This window comes from Melanostigma gelatinosum (genome assembly GCF_949748355.1).
Source record: "Melanostigma gelatinosum genome assembly, chromosome: 24".
In the NCBI taxonomy this organism is placed as follows: Eukaryota; Metazoa; Chordata; class Actinopteri; order Perciformes; family Zoarcidae; genus Melanostigma; species Melanostigma gelatinosum.
The window spans coordinates 3,010,867-3,020,417 of record NC_136657.1 but is presented as its reverse complement, the minus strand read 5'-3'; positions in this window follow the sequence as shown (position 1 = coordinate 3,020,417).

Here is a 9,551-nt window from a genome sequence, read left to right as displayed (position 1 = left end):
TAATGGTGATCAATATGCGGAAATCACATTATCCCTCACCAGCTTCCCATCCGCGAAAAAGTCATGAACCTTTTCTAACTTAAGGCCTACTTTTGATTCTCCTCCAGAGTTTGGGACCTACCCATGACGAGTGTCCCTTTAACTCATTTCGGCAGCGATACATGATGTTCTGGCTGAATTATCCAAACATCTGCACTTAAATTTATCACAGAATACCTTTTTTTGAGCGGACGACCAGGCATGCACCAGGGTCCCATTATGTGCCTGCTATGGTGCCTCGGTGTGAATTTACTTCCGCTGGACCTCTATTTTTGACTTTGTACGAATGGCGCAGCTGTTTCCCCCTGCCCATTTAACATGGAGACTGGCATGCTGGTATGGTAAAACAAAAACACATATATATATATATAGTATACTAGACATGGAAGAATGTCCACAACAGCTCAGATTTCACACAGCAAGAAGCAGGTTGGCTGGTCTTGGACTGCAATGTGACTTTGATCTTATCTGGTTGTGTAAACGTAATCCTAAAGAACGGAGGAAGTATTTGAAAGTCAGGTCTTACAGAGTCCCTACAGTAACGTACTCCTTTTCCTGGTGTAGTGGAGCACAATCCATTATTTAGTCTTCATTTTAATCAGTGTCATAGTAGCCCTATTAATTCTGTTTTAGTCCACAGTGAGTGGAGTGGCATAATGGATGTCAGCTCAGATCCCTGGGCTGTATTAAATAATGGATGATGATGATGGTAGGTGTCCTGGCTATTTTTAAAACGTGCCCTCTTTCACCCGGCGTCGCACCAAAGCACCACGGGGCCCATTAATCAAATACCTGCATATGTGCTAAATCATCAGGGTTCAAGACAGAGGCCAGATCGGGCAAGTTGGATTCTCGCGTAGACACACACACACACACACACGCGGTTACTGCAGGCGTGGTCGCCTCGCTCAGCTACCTTAGTAAACAAAGCGGAGGCCAAGCAGTGGAGCCGTAAAGACAGCCCCCGCTGTTTTAATAACCACTTCCAACTGCGGTAAATGCTTGCTCAGGGTTTTTCTTATACCTCTTTCTGCCCTCTCCCTGCCTTGCAGAAGGAGTGTCTTCACTAATTTCTTCATGCACACACACGCATGCATACTATAGAAACACTCAAATTCTGTCTTTGTCTTTTTGTATTTCAGCTTGTTTGTCCACTCTCTTTTTGTCGATGTGACATAAACAGCTATGAGCAGCTCCACTTGTGAGTGAACTCCTCTTTAGAGGATTTGGTCTGATCATAGCATTGGAAAAAAAACAAAAAGAAAATCCTGGCGGAGATAATCTGCAGATTTGCAGATGCTTCAGCACTGCTGACCTACATCTGGGTCATGATACAGGACCTGGGTTCGTGGCCGCTGATGGCTGATTTGAGGGCTTTTCTGGCCATGCGGTTTCCACGTCTTCTTTATTTAGGCTGCCTCGTACTCTGTCGTTTACACGCTTTTTCGCTGGCGTAAACACCCGCTGTCTTTTTGCTTCCATGGCCAGCCTGGCGTGTGTGTGTGTGTGTGTGTGATCCTTCATTTCCCCCTTAAAACGGATAGAAAACAGCACAAATCAGCACCACTGTAATGCAAAATTCTGGTTTTTGACATGTTGCCACAGTCTCCACCACAATCAAGGCTGCGATCGTTCTTTAGAGCCTGCAGGCTCACGCATGGAAACAAAATTAAAAACGCCTGTACTTGTTTGAGCGCCACATCATTTTTATTAGACAGCTGCTGCGTGTTTTTGTTTCTGCAACAAGGCCCGAAGTGTTGATTCAAGAGAGAGTGGAAGGGAGATTTCAACTTATTGCAACATCTTCAGTGTTTGGAGTTTTCTTTTGCTTGTGGTTCATGGTAAGAATCTGCCTAAGCTTTAGCAGACAGTGACATTACATTTCACAAATTCCAGCAGATCTTTGTGTGAAGAAACAAAATGACAGATGGGGACTACATCAGTGTAGTGCCTGGTTTAAGAAGAGTGTGATCATGAGCACTTTAATAAGATACAAATGAAAAGAAAAAGTTTCGCTTCTGGTGAAACACAACTAACGCTGCGCGCAGCTGAAACACATTAAAATACATCGTGGGTTGTGGTGCTCCAGGAAGATCTTAAGAAACTAAAAAATATGTATTAACTCAAGGGGAAAACATTTTTTAAATCTCTTGGGAAGTTTAATTGACGTCCAAAGTCACATGTGTTGTATAAGTTCCTGTTTTTATGAACTATATATAAAGTATGCTTTTGCTAAAAAGCCATACCAGTGATCATTAGCATGCAGTACTGTATATACGGTATGTTAACATGCTCACAGTGACTAACCATAGACATCTATGGCGCTAACATTCTGATGGTACGCAAGTCTAATGTTCACAATGCTCTTTGTGTCGCATCTTAGCACGATCACATCTGCTAATTTGCATATCTCACATCAGAGTTCACGAGTAATGTTGCTCGTTACGATCAATTTAGATGATGTCATTGTGCACCACGATATCTTGATGTGCGATTTCATCACGATAAATGACCATATTGTGTTATTATCGCCTAGCCCTGCCGTTATGACATCATCCTATCCTTATGACATCATCGGGGTTATTTTGACAAAGCCCTCCCAGAGCTGCAGAAGACTGTTAAATCGGTGGAGTGCCCCTTCAAGCCCGTGCCACTTATTCGTAATGGTTACCGTGCCTTTAATATACACGATTAGCCACAGCAGTGCAGCCAGACTTGTCTACAGAAATTGGGCAGTGACCATAAAAAAAGAAGAAGAAAAAATCCTCTGACCCAGTTGACACAGTTCTCTAAAAATAGCCATTTTATTTTAGCGTGAAAACCTTCACGTTCCTTTGGCTGCATGAGAATCCCTCCATGTGAAAGGTAGGCTGAGATAGGTAGAAATAGAACCAGTGGCCGAGCTAGAACATGATATTAAAGGTGACAGCAGTGTGCTGGTTTGTCTTATTACTGGATAGTTAGAATATTGAGCACCTGTCCTAGTTGGCCAGATTACCTGCAGGCCTTTCATGAGACTCTCAATACCCAAATCTCATGAGTCTAACCCAGATCCTACAGTTACATCCATTATTAGTAGCCTGGACTTTAAGTCCCTGATAAAACTATTGGCACATTTCCCTAAGATGAAGAGAATCGCAGTGACAACTACGTACTCTAAAAGTGCAATGGGGCCACTTTTCAATGGCCCTTGGAAAGCCATCCTTTAACAAGCACATAACTCCAAATGGACCATGCGATGAGATGCACATTTCTCCTGTTTTTAATTTGTCCAGTACTTTGGTTTTAAGTGCTAAATGAACGGCATTCCCATTAACCATCTGATATTTTAGTATTTAGTGCAAATTAGCATGCTAAACCGCTAATCATCGACATACGAGCATTCCAGTACAGCCCTCAAAGAGCTGCTAGCATGACTGTAAGTCATGTTCCATGGTCATTGGTCAAAATAAAACCAGTGTTAATACTATGTAATCACATAGGACATGGATTCCCTCTAAATGCATTCACATGACTGACTGCATGCAACACTAGGAGTGGATTAGGAGTCTCTAAGGCCTAGCTTTGCAAAACAAGCCCCAGATAGTTTTTCCATTAAAACCGCTGCAGTGAAACTTGGCTGCCGTACCGTCTTGTTTGAGTCACCGCTGTGCTTTGCATGCTCTCCGGCTCACATTGCAGTATGTTTTTGGGCAACGCTCTCACGATTGCGTGTGTTTCACGAAATCTATTTGAAGAGACGGCCTCAGTGTTGTTGCAGTGTGAGGAGCAGCCTGTGGGAGGCGGCAGTGATGCACGTCTCCAGCAGGTGCTGTGCAGAAATGTTCAAGCTGTAAGCATTCAAACATGTCAGGACAAAGACTCTTTATTATTCTGTCAGCATTTAGCCATGACATGGGACTGGGAAATAAGGGTTTCGTCTTTCACCCTTTGAGTCTTTACACGAGGTTTGATTGATTTGGTGAGTTGCCACTGTGTGAAAAAGGTTATTGGGTGCATTGTGGGGTGCAGTTTGGATTTCATTAGATTAATGCACCCCCTGAGGGATAGCCCGTAATGTAATGACATTGTTCAAAGGATGCTGGTGAGGCTTTTTGAATGAGCCTGAAAACTCTGCATTGACAGAAACTATCTTACAGCTTTGAAGGGGCGCTACACCACAGATCAGTTTCCATTCACTTACCGTGCACATTTAGAAGTTTCCTATCAGAAGAGCTGTATGGAAACTGCAAAATTCAATTGTGTGTTCATCAGCGTGTTCGTATGGATAGCATGCTAGCTGACATGAAAGAATGATTCAAAATCCCCCAATTTGACCCTTTGCTAAGCCTCGCCCCCGCTGATACGCCGTCAAACCGTCAGAGCTACAAGGGAGCCCACACTGTCACTAACTGCACTCCCTGAATAAATGCTGCCTACAGTAGCTGGTGTAGCATCGAAGTGCTATGTGCTCATGTAACCGCTTTGTGAAGCAAAGTTAGCTTCAAACTGGTTGACGGAAATGCACCTATTTCACATTTGGGTTTTTTTGCGACATTTTTGTTTGCTTAAAATTTGCTCGACAATTAGATGGAAACACTGCACCCACTGGAGAGAAGTTGAAGAAAATTCCCAGAGATTTAAATTAGCCTTGCATAAACAAGGCTGTATCCCTCATCTCACAGCATTGCTTCTGTGGAGAGGATGCGAGGATGTTAATGAGATCATGAGGAGTTGCAGAGGGTTGCCGGGTTTGTCCTGCTCATCCTATGATGCACCGGGCTTGATTTATCAGTCTGACCTGGAGTCTGTGGGCCTGGCAACGAGGGTCAAGAGAAGTTAAATCATTCCTTTTTTATGTCTTAGAGCGCATGTGACATCAGAAGGATGACTGCATCGCTTGTAATTTTCGCTGTAAGAAAGAAGGAAGGAGGGGAAAGGGGCAGAGAGAAGGAGTCTGCAGCAGCCAGTTTGTGTCTGAGTGCGTCTTTGTTGGTAACGCGCTGCTTTTACTGTTGACAAAGCATGCGGAGTCAGAGAGTGACTAAGCTGTGAGAGCGAGCGAGGGAGGGGGGGGAGGAGAAGAAGAAGTGAAAGTGACAGGCGTGATTGCATGATGGAGAGAGATGGCAAGGTTGAGCGAAGAGGGAGGGAAAGCGATCCAGCGAAGAAGAAGAAGAGTCGGTGAGCGAGCAAAGCGAGAGCATCCTCGTCCCCCCGGCGGAAGAAAGGAACGCCCTGCTTCGGCTGAGCGAGCAGCTTCTCTCCTCCGCGCGCTCGTCCCTCCATCCCTGCTGAGCAGAACACCGGAGGATACGACTCGGGGCTGAGATTCGCTCTGGAGGGTAGCGGTTGCTCCTCGGCTCCTCGGGTAAACTGCTATCTGAGTGACTTTCACGCACACCTGTAAGAGGACTTTCTCTACCCCCGTGGAAAGAGGTCACGGTTGTGGAGATCAAGTTGCGGCATCCACCCGGGGCAAAGAGTTAAAAGAGTAGGCTCCAGCAGGGAGATCGTTATCCTGCATGGTGGTGGCGAGCGCTTGTTGGCACCATGGGATGCACCACCAGCGTGGTTCTGTTGGAGGGGCTGCGCTCCATCCTCGAGAGGAATTGCGGCTACATCAAGGGGGCGTTGGAGCTGCGGGCTCTGGAGGAAGACGAGGAAGCGCTGAGCCTGAGGGGATCTCAACACTGGATTCCCACCACTGCTCTGGTAAACCCACTTTGACGTAGTACCTCTTCGCTGGCGCGTAGGGTCATTTCCAGGAGTGTTCCACTGTTTTGCAATCAGGTTCTAATTTAATTAAAACTCCAGTATGCCTGTTTCTTTTTCCAGTTTCATTAACTGTTATCCAGAATGTGTACCATACAAAATGACAGGTCAAAATGAGTTTAAATCTGCAAGTAAGGATTCATCTCCTTGAGTCCATATGACTGAATTCTCCTCTAAATTAGACATAGAGAAGAATTCCTTTTTTTTTTTTCCTGTATTTGATCTCTGACTCCACTAGCTAGAGCTAAAGTTTCTTTTCGATACATATAACACATATAACATATCTGTCTTGAGGAAGAAAATTAATAATTTACAGATAGAGCGGCGGCTGGTCGGATTGAGCACCGATCAGCAGATTTTTGGCTAATAATCCTCCTAATAGACTCCCCCGAGGAGCTGGATTTAGAAGTGAAGTATTTCTTTCAGTGCCCCACGATTGCACAATTACTGGGGCAGATCAAAAGCTTCACATTTGGCTGTGAGGAAATGTAACATAAGTCTCAGGATTTGCCAGAGTTCGTCCGTACCGAGCAAGGAAAGTACAATCGGTCCGTAGCCATGTTGTCGTCCTCTTGGATTTATGCACTGCTACATTAAGCTACTCTCCTCAAGTTAGCTCCATTAGCTCGCAGCCTGCTCTGTGCTAAATCAAAGATTTAATGGACAATCGATGGCGAGGGGGTTAAGTAGGAGTTCTAGTGCACACTGAGGCAAGGACGCTCACTATAAACCATTATCTCTTTTGGGTGCAGTGTTTCCTTCACAACCATTAAGCTGCCGTTGGCCTCTCATAACCCGTCCCTTACAAACAACAATTACATCTTTCAGTGGCAGCGGAATACATCGTCCCGAGCGACGATAAGAATTCAGAAAAGAAACCCAAATTTTGGACCCATCTAGTAAAACTTTGATTACGTAGTAAGTGTTCATTTAAAGCAAACGAAGTTTGAAAAATTTTACTTTTCTTTCCATAAAATGTGTCCGTTTGAGTACACAGAGAAAGAGCTTAAGTATCAAGCACAACCTTTGATTATTAAAGAAGACAATAATACTCTGTTGTACTTTCTGAAACTAAGCAACCAATCTACTTCCTGTTTACAGCGGCACCCGCATGCCCAGCGTGCGTGAACGGTCATGTGATCTTCGTTTTTAGAAGTGCTAGTATGGACGGATTAATTTCTAGAACGGTGCTCGATCGCCCGTGTGGACGGAGATCGTTTTCCTTTCAAAACCCCGCTTTAAAAGGAAAACCTATTAGTGTGGATGTAGCCTAACTTTGAGTTCTCCAAGCCAGTAGAGGCCAAACCCTCCCTTTGCAACGCTGAAGCACAGCTAAGCTTCCTCTATGTTGGACTCTCCGTCTCTCCAATCCCTCAGAGGTCACCCTTGCTCTTACAGTAAGATAAATGTCAGCGTAGTTAGAGCACAAGTGTTGAAGCCAACGGCTCCAGATCGCCAGTCACCGACAGCATTTTCATTTTCATTTCCTGTACAGTACACTCGGATGCACATAATACAATTTTGGAAGTCCTGCTACATTCCAGCATTCAGGTCCAGTGCAGGTGATGGATCAATTCCTCTGTAAACCAGACAGGAGCATGAATGGCTCTACACTCTGTCCCTATATGCACTAATCCCAGGGACCTTCTGCTCTCTTCGGGTTCACGTTGCTGCACAGTCTCGAGCCGATCGCTCAGCACCTCTGAGAGCTCTGACATCATGGAGGAACTCCCCTCTCCCCTATCGCATTTAACTTGTCCCACATGTTTTCCCCCTGAACTACCTGGAGGCACAGTAATGTAATGTTGACCACAAGACAGAGCTTTGATGAAAGGAAATTCTGCTTTTTTTAGTGTGATGGACACTCATGGCTTGTGACAGAGTTTTCAGTCAGGGCGATAACTAGCATGTGTGTGTCATGGGTCAGTCTGATCTCAGTCATCTCAGGCAACGCCCTCACCCTTTCTCTCCCCAGAGTGCCTGCAGTGATGGTCGGCCCCCAAACATTACGTCATTGCCCTTATGCAATTCTCCACAGACGTGTGTGACGCTCCGTGTGTGTGTGTGTGTGTGTGTGTGTGCCTCTTGGGAAGGGTGTGGAAGGCTCACATGTGCTAATGAGTTCAAGCTGTGCATAAATCCTTTTCCTTCACTCTCTCTCTCTCTGCGACCATTCTTTCATTTTTTATTTTTTTTTACGTCAAGCTCTTACGCAGATGGCCTTGTAAACTCATTTGCACTCCCATCATGCACGCTGCTCGGACACGGACTCTCGTGGTGTCTCTGGCAGAGTACCAGCGATGGCTCCAGGAAGCGTGATGGCGTGAGGTTGCGCTCCGGAGATGCGGGTGAATGAAGCGGGGTGACCTCAGTGGCAGGCAGGGTCTCTGACAAGAGGCTGATTATCACGCTGAGCTGGCGACGCCATCGCTGAGGCCGCCGCAGTCCAGTCAGCAGTCCTTCACAGGCCGAGGCCAGAGGAGAGTCAAGTCAGAGAGCTGATTAGATTTGCTCTAAGATTTACCGGCATTTTCTGTTCTGATATTTACCACAGAGTATTTATTTGCAACTAGTGAACGGAAGTGACCATATTTGGAATGCGGAGGAGTGACGTACGGCGGTATACGTCTCTGGTAGATCACAAGGTAGCCCCGCCCTGAAGCATATCCTGTTTTATCATCTGTGTTACTCTAAATGGACCATCCTTTACCAAACGACCATCATGCTGTATTGAAGAAGACTTGAAACTAGAGAGTCGCCCCCTGGTGGCCATTAGAGAGAATGCCGGTTCAAAGCACTTCCGCACTGGCTTTACTTTTCGGAAACAGGAGGATCCGCCCGGTTATTTGTTGCTATCGTCGTGGCAGTGGCAGCCCCACACACTTGTATTAGTCGCGGCACCAACGCCTGCTCCACTCCTGACGGTTATTCCTGTGGCACACGAAGCTCCTTCCGTCTCGTCTCCCACTCTCTCGGCGGAGTTGAACAACCTTATTTCACAGCCTCCGTGCGATTTCCTGCATTTTTTAAAGGCAAGTTATTTCCTCTGAATGGTACATTTCAGCAAGTCCCTTTGAAGAGAGTACAGTTAAAACGAGCTATGCAAATCATGCACAGTGCCTCGCACATCAGAGAACCCCGCTGTACGAAAAGTGAAACTCACACACACACACACACACATCCTTGCCGTGCTACATTTTGTCTGGGGTGATGCCACCGAAACTGCAGCAGAGGCCTTTGAAGTCATCCTGACCCGTGGTGTGTCATCCCCTCTCTCTGACCCCCCCCCCCCCCCCACACACACACACACACACACACACACACACCCTTCCCTCTCTATCTTTCAAGAGAGCCCTGACTTCTCTTCCCATGGAGATAATTGGTGGGTGAGTTATTAATCATGCTCGTTATGTCAGAAAGATTCAGTGGCTTGTAAACATCGACTGTGGTTTGGGAGTTGTGTTTAATGCAGCAGAAGAGAGAGAGAGAGAGAGAGAAAAAGGATTTGCATAAATTGACCCACATTAACTCCTCATTGACAACTTTAAATGTCATCGTTGCGACGCACACTCTCTGCGATAGAGAACGGCTGAGCCGAGGCGCCTCGGTTTGCTTGAAGATTAAAGGGGAGGACGCTGACTGGATGAAGGAACAAGGGGCAGCTCTAACTATTCCTGAAGCAGCAGGAGTGTGTGTGTGTGTGTGTGTGTGTGTGTGTGGAGTCTGAGTGCCGGATAAGAGTGTTTTTACTGACCCTG